Below are 18,846 nucleotides of genomic sequence, written 5' to 3' on the forward strand. Positions count from 1 at the left end.
CCCCTGGGAGTGGGGATCCGCCCAGGAAGATGCTTTCTGTGCCACCAAGACCACGCTGTCAGCTCATACCACGTTGAGGTACTTCGATCCAGCCAAAGAGTCTGAACTGGCAGTGTACGCAAGCCAGTGGGGCTGGACACCATTCTATCTCAACGTGGTGAACAAGGGGAGTGACAGACCACAAACCCCTTGTTCCACTTTTCAACAGATCCACTTCCACTTCTCCTCCTCAGATAGAAAAGTGGATCCTTCAACTACAAGACTATCAATTCACAGTAATCTATCGCTTAGGGTCCCAAAACCCTGCGGATTACCTGTTGAGACATTCCAGACTGGCATCAGCACAAGAGGAGGATGAGGCAGAAGCCGTGGAAGAATGTGTTCGGCTGGTAGTGGAGCGCTCCAGACCACTACCAGTGTCCATGCAGGAGTTCATGGAGGCCGCCCAAGAGGATGAATGTCTCCAACTTGCCATAACAGCCGTTCACACAGGGAGGTGGCATGAAATGACACACAATCTATCCAGCCGGACGGAAGAGGTCGGACACACCCTGGCCGCCCTGCATCATGTCCGGCATGAGCTGTCGGTATCAACAGAGGGATGTCTGCTCCTTGGACTGAGACTGGTGGTTCCCCGGTCCTTACAATCCTGCATAGTTGATTTGGCTCATGCCGCTCATCAAGGAGTAGTCAAGACGAAAGCAAGACTTTGTTGTAAAGTGTGGTTCCCAGGACTGGATCACCACATGGAGAGAGTGGTGCACCTGTGTCACATCTGGCAGGTCGTGGGGCCATCTGAGCCTCCAGCACCGATAATCACTGAACCAATTCCATCCAAGCCGTGGAAATGGGCCAGTGCCGACTTAGGTAGTTTGCCTGACGGCCGTCACATGCTGCTGGTCACTGATGACTTTTCCAAATACCCTGAAGTGGAAATACTGGACACGACCACGGCTGGGCAGGTCATCCCTCGTTTGGAAAAGATCATGGCCACTCATGGTCTCATTCAGAAACCCAGAACAGACAATGGCCTGTCTTTTTCTATTCAGGAATTTTCAGAATACCTCTCGAGGCATGGTGTTGTCCATAGGAAAATTACACCCTGCTGGCCTCAGGCCAATGGTGAGGCCGCACGCTTCATGCGAACCTTGAATAAAGTATTGAGGATAGCGGTGGCCAACACCCACAATGTTGACTGTGCTTTGTACGCATTCCTAAGAGAGTGTAGACTCACGCTGCATACTACCACAAAGATATCCCCCAGTGCTCTGTGTATGAACAGACCAGTAGAAGACGCCATTCCGCAGTGTGAGGTATCCACAGCCCTGCAGGAGCAAGCGAGTAAAAGATTGTGCCAATGCAAAGCTGTCAATGACAGAGTGTCAAGGAGGAGGCAAACGAGATCAGTACCTCTGCAAGTGGGTGACCAGGTGTTGGTGCGGAATAGACATCCCGGTGGGAAGTTTAGACTCCTGTTTGAGATTACGCCGTGGACTGTTGTGAGGCTAAAAGGCACCCTGGTCACTGCCCAAAAGGGCCACGAGTCGGTGACTCACAACATATCGTTCTTCAAACAGTACTGATCTGCCACTGCCACTACAGCTACAGATGTTTTGCCACCACCCACTGACTCTGATGTCTTGGAGTCAGCGGACAGTGGCCTCAGCACCTCGCAGCTGGTGATCACTACACCTCGAGGCGAGTGTCTAGAGAAGCATAGGGCCCTCACGGTGTCACATCTGATGGATGCAAGGGTGATCGTCAGCCAGAGACATCAGGACCAGGTGGTATGGCCAAGACTGTGGTGAGTGCTCCTCCACGGGCTAGGTCTGAGAGATACCATCTCCGTCCTAGACCATTACCGTCAAGTAAGCTACGAGACTTCCTATTGACTTAATGAGAAGGTGTGCAGAGATGCAAGGGGAGTGGTAAAGACATATTTAATATGCTGGGCTCCTAGAAGATGTTTCAGTTCTGTTCTTTAAGGGTTTTTGGGCGTTTTCATTTTTTTTGTTTTCCTCATTTCTGTTTGGGGTAAAGGAGGAATGTTATGTTGCAGCGTGGACGGGTCCAACTGGGATGGGGATCCTCCCCCATCCAGGCTGCATTTACCCCTGTGTGTGAAGTAACAGTGGTGTGAGCCCCTGACATAAGGGGTGAGGAAATTAAGGGGACTGCGGCTCTTCGCGCCGACAGTCCGAAACCCAGCTTTGTGTTATGTGATATTTTGTGCATACCATGTAAATTAGCACTTGTATGGCGCACTACTCACCCGTTAGGGTCTCAAGGCGCTGTACTCATACCGCTATGGAACCCCTCCTGGCTTTTCCCTGTGAGGCGCCCACTCCTGAGCACCCCCAGGGTGAAGCCAGGCATCCAAGCGCTGTTGGGGCGATTAAGCAAGCTATTGCCCAGAGTTGCAGAGTGGGACCCATGAATTAGATTAGGCACCGAGGCGAGAATTATCTGGTCAAGGGGAATTGAGCCCAAGACCTGCCGAAGCGGGACTTAAACCCTGGTCTTGAGCCAGATCTCTGCTTCAGGGTCTGCCGCTCTAACCATTGAGCCACACTTCTCCACTACCATAGAGCTGGAAATACAACAGCGTGGTGGGGGTACTCTCCCCCTGCACCCACTCTTTCAGTTCAGGCTCTCGCGGTTTGCTTGCACATTATACTAAGATTTGTATTATCCCCAGCCTCACCACTTTTAAAATCCACCAGCCGCCACTGGAGACTCTAGATTTTTAAACCAAGGTTTCTTTATAATAGCTTTCTCCCACCTTAAATGAGCCCTATTTCAATACAAAGCAATAAAAAAATGAATTCTCCCGATTTCTTGTTGAAAACCTCCCTCTTTCTCACTTCCAAATGTTGGCATGTATGTAGATAGTTATCGTGCTTTGTTGTAGTAGAAGAAAGTGCACTTGCAATGTACAGAGATGTGGCCTGTAGGTGACGGTCATGCATTGATGTGGTGATACAATATGAAGTCTAATACTTTCTTACAGCTAACATATATTCGAATTTACTTCACACACCTAATTCAAGCTCTAATGTTCTACTCATGAACATAACATGAACTGTTCCTAATTTGAACTGAATTCAAAATAAGTACTGTAATAGTTGTAGGTCCGGCCGTTATTTAGGGGATAAAGTTCTAGTTCAAAATGGCGGCCATTTCTGTGAGCTTTCGTCAAAGATGTGATTACTTGGGGGCTTGGCTTTCGGGGAGGAACGTGATATCTCTCTCTCTCTCTCTCTCTCTCATCTGCGCATCTATAAAGCAGGCTACGGAGGGGCGGGAACTTGCAGGTGTCTTTACATTTGAGAGCGGGGACGCTGTCGCAGTACTGCCTGTTTTTGGTTACCACCTTTGAGCAGCTGCGCGTCCCCTGCTCAGTACCTCGCCCTCTTGTTTTCTGTGGTTGCGAGGCTCTTAATCGAAGGTAAGATGTACGGCCCTGGAGTGGAATATGCAGGCTCCATGCTGTTGCATCTCACAGTATGTGGCACGGAAGCCTCCGTCATTGTTGCACAAGTTGTGTAACGTAATACTAGATCTAGGCAAGATTAGAGACCTTTTAAGTATGTTTGATGTTTTCACAAAGATCCGGTAACTCTCCTTTTAAGGGTGTTTAAGCCATATTGAATAGATAAGTGTGTGCCCCCATGCATGAGCGCCAGTTTACCAAAATGCCAGGTGTAGTAGAAGTGACATCACGCGCCCTTTGACCTTCAATTTCACTCATAGAACACACAAGCTTACAAATACATTTAAACTTACACACGATCTCTGACATTAATGCACACTCACCCTGAAGCACGCACACAACATACATTTAAATATGTTTTACTTACCTCAGCTGCCATGAGTAATGAAACATTGATCACGATTAGTGTGTATGAAAAATGGAGAGAAACCCAGGAGCCTGGAGCCCCAACCAACTTCCTGCCACTGTGTTCTTGGCACTGATTTTGCCACCTCTGAGGCCAGGAGTCCCAAATGCAATCCCAGTTGTCACAAGGGGGCAAGACAGGGGTTGCAGCTGTGACGCTTACATGAGGTCCATGCCCGCATGATACTCCAAATCGGATAAACATTAAGTTCGAAACTCTAGCACTGACGTTGAGTAAACGTGTTGACGTGATTTCCCTCACAGGGCTTTAAGTGTGTTGGCTTCTCTCCTTCGTGTGTTGAACATCAGTGCCAAAAAACGGATTGGTTTCTGAAGAGTGAATTAAAAAAAAAATGGTAAGTAATCCATGTCGGCAGTTCAGTTCCAGTTTACACGTTTTGCTTAATCTTGCGTTCTGTGGGAGTGTTAGTTATTTCTAGGATGCCATCTTTCTGTGTTTTTTTTGTACGGTATTTTATTCTTCGTATAATGCCCTGAGCGTACGGAGCAGTGGTCGTGTAATTAAGTTGCACTTGAGATTGTGGTAATGTGTGTGAAGGATATACAGTTGTCAAAATACTGACAAGTCAAAAGTAACGTAACAGAAAATGCAATGCTTACTAGTGAGTAGGTATAGTGTGTATTTTGAGCGGTGATGAAGTGAAGGAGTTATGATGAAGTGCGTCAAGGAGAGAAAGAAGAGTGCTGGAGAGGAAAGAAGTGAGGTATAAGATGTGCAGATGGAGATGCGGAGCGAGAAAAGGGGCATACATGTCTAGCATAGGAAACGTAACAGGAGTGATTGGGACACACTGAATACCACTACCCCCGCCATAGCCCCCAGTAACGTGTAATTCAGTCTCCGAATTGAATCATTTTCAATATTATTTGTAGTAAAACTGTTATTTATCTTAAACAGATAGCAACCATTGTCGAAGCCAGTAGCCTTTGCTGGGTTTAGGTGTATGTCAATTGTTGTGCTATATACCTGTATGCACTAACTGAAATCTTAGAGAGGAACCCAAAAACCTGTCTGGTGGCACTGTAAGGAAATCACCGACATTTAGTTAATTTGTTTAAGCTATGCTCTTAATTACGTAGGCTGTGCCTTTTGAGAGACCCACTACTTTATTTATCCCACTTAAGACCTGGCTCTAAACAGATTTTGACTGATCAGATGTTTGTGTGCAGCTCTACAACAGAAGCACACATGCATACGAGAAGTTTGAACGACAGCAAATTTATAGGTACTGGTAGCGCCGAGTGGGAGATCTGGCCTGGATATTTATTGCCAAGGTACAAGTCTTTATTGCCAAGGTACAAGTCTTGTCATTTCATTATAGTTTATACAAGTTATCCAAATGTTGTGTAAATTATGAACTCTACGTCAAAACTTTAAGAAGCGTACATTTCTTTAACATTTAGAATGTTTAATTTTAGTTCACGAGATTACATCACTGACCTGTGAAACATTTGTTAATAGACCCTTTTTAGAAGTGGACTTGCACGTTTTTATGAATTTTGCACCCTTCTAGTCTGGACAAGGATGCCTTGAGTGAAGTCAGTTGCCATCCATCACTTACATATACACTAAACTCCAATGTTACTGTTTCAGCTAATCGACGTACAGTATACAATATAAAAAATACTGTGCATTTAAAAATAGCTGCTTCAGTTATACAGAGTTCAACACATGCACTTTAGCTGTTGATATCTTCAGTTCATCTTGTCAGCTTCCATGCGCGTCCTGTAAGTCACTCCATTGGCTTACGTCCATAGCCACTTTACAAGTTCTTACATTGTGTGCCCGAAATATGAAGGATGAGTTCTTTTGGACCCAGTGTAATTTAGCACAGCAGCATTAGGTGTGTTAAAGATTCTTGCCCCACCAAAGTACACTTACACAGGTTCCAACGAGGAGGGACTGTATTGCAGTAAAGTAAAAAAAAAAAAAGGAACATCTCTAATCTAAATTTTAAGTAAAGGCTTCTCTTCAGGTCAGGATTCGGGTGCTCTAGATATGTTTAAAATTTAGTGACTTTTGCGTTCAACTATTTCCATCTGTTTTCCTTTAGAGATTAAGGTGTGCTGGTTCTAATGTGATATGTCCATAGTGTTTTTTTATTTTATTTGATTCAGTGCTAGACTTGGTCATTGCTCCAGGTGTTGTGTAAATTATGACTGATGTAGCTCTAAGTTTTCCCACCCACGAGTAACATGGGTGAACTCTGTGCAGTACACCAGCAATGGGTATGAAAGACACATTGTAGCCCCACATAACACAACTCCATGTGTAATTGACAATCAAACAGTGCTTTTAGGTTACTAACAATCCCATAAAGGGATCACGGGCATTGTGGAAACATCAACAAACATATTTAATTATTCACTGTATCACATACTGCTCTTAGAAGAAAACACGTTTTAAGATAAAAACATTTATTGCTACAGAAACAATTCTTTCTCAGTACATCTAAACAGCTACATAAAATATTGTAAAAACAGCAAGAAGGCACGTTATGAATAACAAGAATAAAACGAACATTTCTAGCATTATTAAAATGTAATTTAGAACCTAACACCCTAATGTCTACTTTTATGAGCTATACTGTGAAAATGGGATCTCTGGTGGGCAAGTTTGCACTCTGTCCAAGCAGGGACCCTCACTCTAGTCAGGTTAAAGGAGAAACACACCTGGTTAACTCCCACTCACCCCCCCTTTGGAAGCTTGGCACGAGCAAGAAGGCTTAACCCGAAGCAATGTGTAAAGTATTTGTACCAACACACAGTAATACAGTGAAAACACTACAAAATGGACACCACACTAGTTTAGAAAAACAGGTAATATTTATGTTCATCAAACAAGACCAAAACAACAAAAATCCAACATAAACAAGGTGTAAATTTTCAAAATGAGTCTTACTCCATAGAAAACAATGGAAACGTTGATTGTACACAAAGAATCTGGTTTGCATAAAAAATAAAGCTGCACGGGCGAGCGTGCGTTGGAAAAGTCAGCGATGTGTCGATTCCTTACTCGCAAGTGAGGCCGTGGGGCTTTTCTTCTCTGGTCAGGTAGGCAATGCGTTGTTTTCCTCCCTCGCATGAGAGCACAATGCGTTGATTTCTGGACAAGGCACCTCGGATCTGTGCAGGTTCACGATGACTTTGATGCAAAGGGATGATGTATGAGAAATCCTGTTGCATAGTGTTGGAAAACTGGGCTGCGTGGGACTTGTGTAGTTATCAGCAGGCGCAAGCAGATGTTGCATTGTTTCTCCAGCTGCGGTCTCTCTCCCAGCCGCAATACAGGTGGAGCATAGTTCAGCTGCGCAGCGGGTGGTGTCATTTATCAGCTGCATGGCAGATGGTGTCAAATTTCCCCGCACGGTGTTCTGTGCGTGGATTTCATTTAAGGGTCCAGGGACTGGATAGGGCATCACTTGGCAGGAGTTTCAGCAGAATCCAGGTGCTGGCAGAGGAAATCTTTGATGGCCCTGAGACTTCAAAACAGGAGGCAAGCTCAGTTCAAGCCTTTGGAGATTCTTGTTCAAGCAGGAATGCACAACAGTCCAGTCTTTGTCCCCTTTCACAGGCAGAAGCAGCAATGGCATGATGGCCCAACAAAGCAGCCACAGGCAGCACCTCTCCTCAACTCTTCTCCTTGCAGAGGTTCCTCTTGGTTCCAGAAGTGATCTAAAGTCTGGGGTTTTGGTTCCACTATGTATACTCCTTTCTGCCTTTGAAGTAGGCAAACTTCAAAGGAAAGTCTGTTGTTCACAAGACCCTGCCTTGCCCAGGCCCCAGACACACACCAGGGTGTTGGAGACTGCATTGTGTGAGGGCAAGCACAGCCCATTCAGGTGTAAGTGACCACTCCTCCCTCCACTCTAGCTCAGATGGCACATCAGGATATGCAGGCTACACCCCAGCTCCCTTTGTCACTGTCTAGAGGAGATTCACAAACAGCCCAACTGCCTGTCTGACCCAGACAGGGAATCCATAAACAAGCAGTCACAGAATGGTTTAAGAAAGAAAATGCCTACTTTCTAAAAGCGACATTTTCAAACACACAACCTAAAAATCAACTTCACTAAAATATGTATTTTTTAAATTGAGTTTAGAGACACCAAACTCCAAATTTCGATCTGCTCTCAAATGGAATCTCGACTTTGAGAATATTTAAAGGAAGCCCTCATGTTAACCTATGGAAGGGATAGGCCTTGCACAGTGAAAACTGAATTTGGCAGTATTTCACTGTTAGGACATGTAAAACACATTAGTGAATGTCCCACCTTTAATATACTCTGCCCATTAGGCAACCTTGGGCCTACCTTAGGGTGCCTTACATGTATAAAGAGGGAATGTTTAGGCCTGCAAGTTTCAACTGCACACACTGCAGTGGCAAGTCTGAGTAATGTTTACAGGGCTACTAATGTGGGTGGCACAACCAGTGCTGCAGGCATACTATTAGCACTTGATTTACGGGCCCTGAGCACCTCTAGTGCACTTTACTGGGGACTTACTGGTAAATCAAATATGCCAATCATGGAAAAGCCAATTGCACATATACTTTACACAGGAGCACTTGCACTTTAGCACTGGTCAGCAGTGGTAAAGTGCCCAGAGTTAAAAAAAAAAAAAAAAAACTGAGTCCAGCACACAGTCAAAACATGAGGGCAGAGGCAAAAAAGACAGGGGAGACCATGCCAAGAATGCCCGGTCTAACCTATTCCAAAGGCATGAAAGGCAGAGCAACTTGCAGCCTAGAGTTTCAGGGAGAAGAGACCCACTGCATCCCTTGTTGACAGTAAAGGTTGTCTATCAGCGGAGGTGTGAAGATGGTGTTCACACATGCTGCAGTAGCAGTCAATCAATCTTCCTCTGGGACTCTGCTTTATTGACGTCAGTCAAGATGAAGTATCTGTGGTGTACCAGCAGTAAGTGCAACAGTATTTGGCAGAATCTAGGGCAATAATCTGGGCGAGTGGTATTTATATGCTAAATCTTGCCAGAAATTCGGATTTCTGTCATAAGTGTCTGACATGGATTATGTGCATCATGGTACATGTCCCAAACATTTTCTTCGGAGCATATAAGGTAAAAGGACATAAATTTAGACTACACTATTTTGGTTATGTCTGTGTTCTTAACCTTGACATGGTGCAAACCAGACACTTGACTCTGGCAAATGCTGCATTGATTTTTGTATCAGTCAATCGAATGGCTTGACGGTTTCAGTTTAAAAAAAATACTTATGTATAAGGTCAGGGGACATCTGGCCGTAATAGCAGATATGACAATGATTCTCCATAAATCTGGAAGGATAGTGTCTTCTATTGTTTGAGAGGGGGGAGATGGCTACCCCCATTTGCCAAAATGGAGTCAGGGTCTATTTAAGATGGATTTGGAACTTTGTCACATGAGTGGTCCAGAAGTCATGCAGGGCTGTTGCGTTTAGTGTGTTTTTAACATATGCCAGCCAGTCCACTTTCTATATACTTGTGCAGCCCAAAAGTCTATATGCTATATAGTTATAAACTATATTGATATGGTGTGTATCTCAATACTATTATATATGGAACGACCTGTTTGTTTATGTGACTAAGCACAAGGAAGGTATACACAGTGCACATTCTGAACTGAAATACTTGAAGCTGCTCTCAAATGCGTTGACCAGTTAAAATAAGAACTGTTAAAGTGATTTCACTACGTTCACATAATTTGATCAAATGAAGTTGACACTTGAACCACAGGTTTCCCGGCTATTCATTGTGCAGTGAATGACAGGAGTGATGTATATTCTCTCCCTTTAAACACCAAAGCAAAGTGGCTGTGTGGCTAGCCCTCCTATAATAGTCACAGCACCACACAAGTTTGCATCCATGCCATACGAACACTCGCTCAGAAGCACCAAGAAACTTTTGGTTATGTGAACACACTGAAATGACGTAACCTAAACAACACGCTGGGTCATCTGTAAACACAGGTGCACGGCCTCAGACATTATAAATGCACCGAATAGGTGGACACATGCTTGGGTTTATAAATGGATAGTTGATGTTTGGCTGAGTTTGGGTACACAGCTGGTATGATGAATGTTTTGCTGTTGGTATAGTGGGGTTGATCAATGTTTGCATAAGGGTGGGTGGATGGATTATTACTTTGAAAGTTTTTATGTAGCACAGCCTTCTCTAACCCTTGGCCTCTTGGTAATGGTGGGGTTGACTGTTGCAGCATCTGCCTCTGGCCTTGGCACAGGGCTACAGTCACAGTAAGTAGAACACATGCTGCAGAGGCGGTGCACCCGATCGACGGTCTTGCACATCGAAATCTATAAATGATCAGCTCTGCAGCTGTAATGCTCAGGCTTTGACAAGGAGTGGTGTGGTGTCCATTACTCCAGAATTTTCCCCACATCAGTCTGAGTATATGACCAATCCACATTATGAAAACCTCTTTAACTTTGCACTTAAGATCATTTCCTTACATACGGCAACAGTTCTCCCTTTAAAGATGCAATTATATCTGCTGCAGCTCTTCTGTTGCACAGTAATGTAGCTGGAACGACCGTGGGCGAGTTCTTGCTGCACACGAGCTCCCCACAAATCCTGGTGGTGTATTGGTTAAAGTTCTAGCCTCTGCAACCCAGTGAGTAGATTTTTATAAAGAGCAAACAGACGCCCAAACACTTCCTTTCACTAAAAGAACCATAGACAAATGTATCCCTCAACCATTAAGTTACGTAAGAAAAATGTTTTAGGTTGTCTTCTAAATGAAACCAGCTTAGAGTTTTGGCATAGGGATAGGTAGGGCATTTCACAGCTGGAGAGCTACAGTGATGAATTCTGTACCCCTGATTTAATCTTTGCATCTTGTGGCAATATTTAAAGGGGGCGCGGCGGCCGGTTAAATTATATTTAGGAAGTCGGTTTAAAACAGAGTTTCACAATCTAAAAATCTCAGTAGAAAATAGCCTTAAAACTTATCTATCTCTGAACCTGAAGCCAGTGAATAAACTGTCAGACCTCTGAAATGCTGTTAAAAAAAAAAAAAAAAAAAAAAGTTTGAGTGAAAATTGCCCTGACTGCTAAATTCTGGCTTCGTTGATTTGTGCCAATGTCGGCTTGAAAAGGCCCAAGTAATAAACATGTATAATCCTGTTGATTACTGCATTTGCTAGCACTTCTCTTGAACTGATCTGTATGAAATGGAAGATTTTACAAAGCATCTTTTACTATCGGAAACAGACAGCCTAATGCATTAATTTACTGTACAAGGCCGAGTTCCTTATCCAGTGTAAATCCAAGGCTCTTGACATTTTGTGCTGTTACTGGAGTAGTCCAGGAGGCTCGGGCCCTAAACTCCAAGCGTTATTTTTGCTCCAGTTTTAGAACTATTCAGTTAAAGGAAGCTGAGGTTAATCCCTCGCCAAACTGCCATCATCAGTGCCTATGGTGATTTTAAAAACTGACATTTTCAGCCAATGAATGATTGTATATAAATATTAAATCAGATTGGAGACAGACTAGATCATTGACACTTCATATAAAAATGGAACCGCTTTTGAACTATGCAAAGATACCCTCGCCATAAACCTATTCTCCCAAAAAAACGAAACCATTTTAGTGGTTCTTCAGGTATGAACACCCCCACAATCCACTTTATAAAGAAAGAATGATCTACTGTATAAAATGTCGCATGTAGACCAAGCAAAATGAGACTGGTGTGGGTTCTGCTGTCAGTCTAACTTCGGTTGGTTTAACACTCATACTGTAGCAGCTTCTACCGAGTCCAAGTTGGAACTCCACTTGGTTGTGAACTAGGTGTTTTTTCAGTATATTAGAAAGCCATTTGGCTATGACATTTTCTCCCATTTTTGCCACTGGGCTCACTGAAGGGACCAAGGTTACAGTATTTAGTAGAGACTTTACCACAGACAACTTTAAACAATTAGGAACCGCACTCGGGAGAATAAAGAGTTCAAAGGCGACATATTTGTTGGTACCATCTCTTGAACTACCCTTTTACAGGTATTAATGACACATATATATTCAATTGGGCCTAAATTCGGTTCCCTTAAGAGACCCTCCACCTCTGCTTCAGAAAATAATGGCAGCATATTCACAAAGATTACTACCTTTCTCCAAAGTTGCCTTCTCCTGTATCTCAGTATCAACATGTATTACTCTCCTTGTGTCTATAATTTTCTTTGTGATGTATGTAGCTAGCCCTTCACAAAGTAAAGCCAAATCAGGCACCAAAGGAGTCCTTTGTAGATTTGGCCATCTTAATTTACCTCCTGAAATAACGTTTTAGGGTAACTTTCTGCTGTATGACTTCACAGAAAGTCTAATTTGGCCTTAAATAGGATCGTTCTGTAATTTCTGATTTTTCCTAAAATATTTTTGCCTTTATCATAGTTGCTTCTCCAAAGTCTCATTGCCTGCCTCACTTTTATGATCTGTTGATGCGAATAACTGTTTTGGGGTTATTCATACTCTTATTCTTACTCATTTGAACATTCGGCATGATATAAAAAGTTCAAACAAAACATTCAGTTAAGGAATAGTTTTAATTGATATTTGTAACAACGTGAGGGTATACATACTCAGGAGACCAGAGATCTGAATGAAAAGGAAGGTTATTTTTTCCAGAAGGTCTCCTCCAACCCATCCAGTGGCTGCCCACTCAACCTCTGCTCTTAAGCCTTACCTCTCTACATTCTAAATGACCTAAGATTCTATATCCCAACTAGCTAGCATATTATATTACACATACCCCTTTCCACAACAACTTAAAATACTGTCCCACATACATTTACAAAGTGAAAGGCAAATGACAAAAGAAAACAAATAGCCACGAAATGCAATACATAGTATGCAAATACTGTATACATAATAGAAAACAAAGCTCCTTACACAATAAGGAAACAAAATAAGTTTCCTACCTAACATAAAAGGAGGGTCTACTCTCCTTTCGTCACTCCTAACAGGAGGGATTCCTTCTTCCCTCTTTCATGATCATGACCTCCATGATCACCACAGACTTCCTCTCGAAAATCACCACCCTTATAAGGTTTCTTAAGCAGGAGCCTTCTGTCTTAATTGCATTGGTGAAAATCTTAACCCTTAAAGGTATGGGCAAACATGAATATTCCTCCACTTACTAGGATTTCTGATAAGTGCCCACTTTCACATCCGTCTTTATGACAGATTTCCCTTAATCAAAAGTTCTTTACAGGCCTCTATTTTTGTTGTCTCTCAATCTCCAGTCATGCTTCAGATTCACTTAACTTCATTTCCATGTCAAATACCCATGTGAGTGCCACCAGTGTGTTCAGCTGTCTACCTCTGAACAATTCAAAGGGAATTTTTCCTTTGATACAGTGAGGAGTTACCTTTTCACCACCTTTCTCCAATTTAACCCATTTTCTTTAGCCATGACTATGGTTTCCTTCAATTACCTGTTGAAACATTACACCATGCCATTGGTTTCAGGATGATATAATGCACACTTACAGTACTTTACTGCATTATTTCAAGACATCTTCCATCTCTCTGGAAACCAACTGTAGCCCATTGTCAGTGAGTAAAATGTTGGGTATGCCGCTCTTCCAAATAACTATACAAAATGTCAACATACTTGGTTTCAATTACACTGGAGGAAAAAACCTCTGGTCATCTAGAATACGTGTTAGTCAGGCCTATGAGACGTCTCTCAACCCTCTGTGTTTGGGGCACAATATATCTGAAGCAACTACCTCCCAGGGGTGGGCAAGGCAATCCCTAACCCCCATGAGCTGTACCTTTGCTCCAGTACCACTCTTTTAACCTCACAAACTGTGCCTAGCCAATATTGTCAATCTGAGCCTTTCTTTCGTCTTTGAAATCCTTCTTGCCACGATGGGCAATAGAGATAAGGTCTTCCCACAAAGTACTTGGCAGAACCAATCCTGTGCACCTGAACACTGGAGCATTTTTTGGCAATTCCTTCAGGACATGCCAAAATAATTTGCTTTCCTCACTCCTTTTTGCTCTTTTATTCCGCCCATCCTTGATCAAAGACAGCACTTCGATCATGACTTTGTCAGAACTAAATTCAGACCTCTGCTTCTATTCTGTAGCAGCAGTGGCATTCACTTTGCAGACCATTTCGTTGTCAGATTCATTATCTTTCACAATTTCACTCTGATCATCCTTATCCAATGATGCTAATCTTTGAGTCTGCTACTTTGTTCTCCACACTCTATTTGTACTTTACCTCAATGTCATACTCTTGCAAGGCAGCCACCCACTTTGTTCTGCTTGACACAGCACCAATGCCTTTATTCTTTAAAAAAAAAAAAATTATTCAGAAATTGTAAAGACAAAATACTAGATCTAATATTTGTGAGACTTTCTTTTTTTTCCAAATTTTATTTGAACATACAACAGAGCCCAGATAATGGAGCAAAATGTCTATGCAATGACTGGATTATACTCGAGTATCAAGCATCTCTCATCTATCCTCTGAGGAGGAAATTCAATGGAGAGTATCACATAATAAAAGTATGTAGGTTCGATCAACTAACAAACTTTTTCTAGCCAGTAAAGTTTCTATTGGAGATAGATCTTAATACTAATATCATGCTGCATCACTCCATAGGGCGGAAAAGACAGAGTTAGAGTGCGGGAGCGGAGGCAAAAGTCACGAATCCCACCAAGACATACATCTATATCAGCGAAAATAAAACATGGCTCAACCACTCAGCAGCCCAATCGTAATTCTTGGTTCGTATTTCAGGAGATGTTAACACAGCTAATTTAGTTATTGTGATTCCAGAAAGGAACGCAAAGGTGCCCAGATGTCGCGCGGACAGGATCCCTCTGGGGCCAATTCCCAGAAAAGTTAGCTGCTCCTGACAGAACACCACGTCTCGGAGCCAATCAGACTTAAGCAGAGCTCTACCTCGTCCCCAGCACATTGCCACTCTGCACTTAGCTAATAACAATAGCAAGCCTACCAAACATCGCACATGAAGTGGCCATCCATCCACTAGTCCAAGCAGTGCCATCACAGGAGTAAGGGGCAGAACCACGCCAGTCACCTCCGTAGTCACATGTTCCACCTTCATCCGGAAATCTCACACAGTGATAATAGTCCTAGATCTGGGGCAGCCAGTTCCCGCCCCCCCCATCTCGAAGGGCAGCGTTAGCTTCTCCCAGGAGATCCGCCCAGATCAATCTTATCACAACTGAACAAAAACGCCTCAAAAAGCCAACAGTAAGTATCAGGGGAAGGTTCACGAACAAATACAAACATTTTGGTAGTACAATCATTTTAGCTAGTGCTATTCTTCCTATAAGTGATAGCGGCAGCGTTTGCCACGCCTCGACTCTGTCCACCAGCCAGGTCATCAGCCTACCATAATTGGCAGACCAGAGCGAGTCTACCTCACAGCTTACCCAAATGCCTAAATATCTGACCGGGCTGCTTGCCCATACGATCAGGTATCTGGACGCAAAACTTCCCGTCCCCTCAGTAAGGGGCAATATCACTGACTTTGACCAATTTATCATGATGCTGTACAGGGAACCAAATCGAATTATCTCATTCAGCAGGACATCTAAGTTTGCCTCTGGATCCCGGATGTACAACGCAATGTCGTCAGCGTACATTGAAACCAAAATAAGTCGCTGCTGGAATTGCAGTCCTCTCTCGATGTGGCGCTGTTGGAGGGAAGCTGCAAGAGGCTCCATCGCCCCACAGCAAAAAGTAGAGGGGACAGAGGGCAACCCTGACGGGTCCCCCGAGACACTGAAAAAGGATCAGACACGCTGCCGTTCAGCCACAGTCGAGCATCGGGGTCCATATATAACAATCAAATCAATTTTACGAATCGCATACTCATGCCCAGTCTGCCCAAAAGCGCAAATATTTCCATTCCAGCGAGTTGAATGCATTCGCAGCATCCAAAAACACCACCACAGCTCTTGCATCCTTGTCAAGCGTGCCCATACCTGCAAAGAAAGTTTGCAGGTTGTGCATTGTTGACTGTCCAGGAATAAATTCTGCTTGGTCTGGCAGCACTAGCCTCGGCATTAGTGGCTGTAGTCTCGCCGCTATAATTTTAGCCAGAATCTTATTGTCTATGTTAATCATAGAGAGGACGATATGAATCACAGCTGTGCGGGTCTTTACCAGGGTTAAGTATGGTAACGATCAGTGCCTCTCTAAAGGAGGCGAGGAGAACCCCATTCTCCATTGCTTCAGTGTAGACCTCCAACAATGGAGCCACGAGTATTCTTTATAGAATGCAGAAGTGAGGCCGTCTAGGCCTGGGGACATACCACTGGGTAGACTGCGAATTGCAGCCTTCACCTCTTCCAAAGAGAAGAGAGCATCAAAATAGGCTCTAAGCGCATCATCGAACCACAGCAGACTGATTTCGGAAAAGTAATTTTGTGCATCCTCTTCACTCAGCTCAGTGGTTGTGGAGTATAGATCAGTAAAAAAAAAAATAGTGAAAACCTTCATAACTCCCTCTGTGCCAATTACTCGTTCACCCCTCGGTCTGTCTATTTCAGTGATATAGCAGCTAGCCCACGGCCTACATGTCATGTTAGCCAGTGTGCGTCCCGCTCTATCACCCTCACCATAGCGTCTTGCTCGGCCGTGTTTCCCCAAAAAACAAACTTCTCGTATAGCGGCTTCTTTGTATTGACACTGTGGTTCGCAGCGCCAATGTGTCCCCTTACCACTCCCGCGTCCGCTCCGACTCCAGTTCCACTATTCGCGCCCCCAGCTCACCAAGCTCCCTGCGCAGCGATCGCAGCACCCCATGTTTCGATAAGCACACCCCACGAATCACCACCTTAAAGGCCTCCCATAGCATTCCAGCTGAGTTCACCAACCCTCTGTTCTTGGCAAAATAGTTAACTATGGCTTTGCGCACCTCCTCGCGGAACGCAGCGTCTCGGAGCACCCCCTGTGGGAGTCGCCAAGGAAAGGCAGCATTCAAGCCTCCAGGTATCGCTAGCTCCAGCACTACCTGAGAGTGGTCAGACAGGGTGCGTGCCATATGCTTCACTGAGCGCGTCCAATGCTCCACATCTCACGTGCCCAGCCTTCGGTCCAAACAAGACCAGCTGCTATGTACATAATTAACACAGGTGCCCTCTCTCCGTTCCCTGTGTTTCGCTCTCCATATATCAATCAGGTCCCATCCACCATAATCGTCTAAGGCCCTAGCAGCAGCAGTGTTCCGTGCCCTAGATGCGCTCTCCCGATCCCTCTCTGGGTCTAATATCACATAAAAATCTCCGCCCCAGATCACTGCACCCGCACCCATCGTATTTATCAATCGCCAGATCTCACAGAAGAACTCAGGATCGTCTACATTAGGAATGTATATAGAGACAATTCTACAAGATCTATCTAGTAGCATTCCACTCAATAAAATATAGCGTCCATTCGAATCTGCTATTACCCGCTGCGTACGCCACTGCAGTCCCTTCCGTAACAGGATCGCAACCCCACGAGCGTATCGCGAGAATACCGCATTGACATTCCCCAACCCATCCAACCTTTAAGCAATTCAATGTGTCTGCTACCAAATGAGTCTCCTGCAAGAGGCATATATCTATATTTTGGCGCTTAAGATATGCAGACATAAGTCGCACCTTGCGTCTATCGTTCAAGCCACGTACGTTCCAAGTAATGCAGCGAATCGATGTCATCCCTGACAGAGCCATTTAAGTCGCCATTTCAAAGTGTCACGCTGCCGCCATCATCCCTGAAACCTGACCGCACATCGATGGAATAAACGGAGGAAAGAAAGTAGAAAAACAGAATTGCAGCAGACTTCAAAAAGTCCCTCCCCCGGCCCACGCAGACCCCCCCAAATGGGTCAAAGCTGAAATCCTCCCCCATCCCAAATTTCTCCCTTTAAATAACCAAAATAGATTAACAGGACTCATCCAAGGGCCGTAGGGCTAGCCACCATCCCTCCATCCGAAGGGATAGGGGTGGTAGGTCAAAGATGTGTAGACAGATGAGAAAGGGTATACTGTCTTGATGCATCTGTGGCCGCCCCGGCCACCCGGTCATACAAGTCTCTAGTCATTATTGCTGAGGTCAGCAAGTACATTTCCAGGATTATCCGCATTCTAAGTCTCAGATCCCGAGGGATGGTCTTGACAAATTTGGCAGCTAGCTTAGGGTCTGTAAAGAAGTGCAGTGTACCACCATGTTGTATCCGAAGTTTAGCAGGGTAGCTGAGAGAGAAACAAGCGTCTGCGAGTCCTAGCGAATGTTTAATCGGCAAGAAAGCCTTCCGCGCCACCTGTACGCCAGGGGTGTAGTCTGGAAAGAAGTTTAATTCAGTGTTCTTATACCTCACCGGGCGTCTCTCTGGCCAACCGGAGCACAGCATCCCTGTCTGGATAATTCAGCAAGTGGAGTATAATGGGCCGAAGCAGAGTCCCCAGGGGAGCCAGGGGCCCAAGCGATCTGTGGGCTCTCTCGACCACCAGCATTCGGGATAGCTCCCCCGGGAAGAGGTCGGCTAGCATTTGTTCCATAAAGTCCTCCATCCTGCCCATATCTGTGGATTCCGGAAGGCCAGTCATTATGTTGTTTCGTCGCAATCTTGCCTCTAGGTCTTAATTTTTATTGCGTATCACTTCTAATACGCGCTCCATCCACAACAGTTTTCCTCGTTCTCCATTGCACTGATCCTCCATCTCCGAAGTGTGTGCCTCCAGTTGGTCAAAACATGAGTCATGGTCATCCACCCTTGTTTTAATACGGTCCATTTGTTCAGTTAGGTGGTCCAGTTTAGCATCTATATTCGTCAGGCTGCTTTTAAGATCCAGGAACATAGCCTTGACCGATGCGTCCACTGGGCCCTCTGTGGATCCCCAGACTGGGAAGCAGCGGTACCACCTGTTTTCCGACTCCCATCA

At 44.5% G+C, this 18,846-nt stretch overlaps 1 protein-coding gene across 1 annotated transcript in view; it reads left to right on the top strand.

Moving 5' to 3' along the window:
• Positions 1-3,299: 3,299 nt before the first annotated feature.
• Positions 3,300-18,846, top strand: part of DDIT4L (DNA damage inducible transcript 4 like) — a 170,053-nt gene continuing 154,506 nt past the window's right edge. Inside the window, exon 1 of the mRNA XM_069230229.1 lies at positions 3,300-3,448. The gene's annotated coding sequence lies outside the window, so the exon portion shown is untranslated. The remainder of the gene's footprint in view (positions 3,449-18,846) is intronic.

This window comes from Pleurodeles waltl, chromosome 1_1 (genome assembly GCF_031143425.1).
Source record: "Pleurodeles waltl isolate 20211129_DDA chromosome 1_1, aPleWal1.hap1.20221129, whole genome shotgun sequence".
Taxonomy (NCBI): domain Eukaryota; kingdom Metazoa; phylum Chordata; class Amphibia; order Caudata; family Salamandridae; genus Pleurodeles; species Pleurodeles waltl.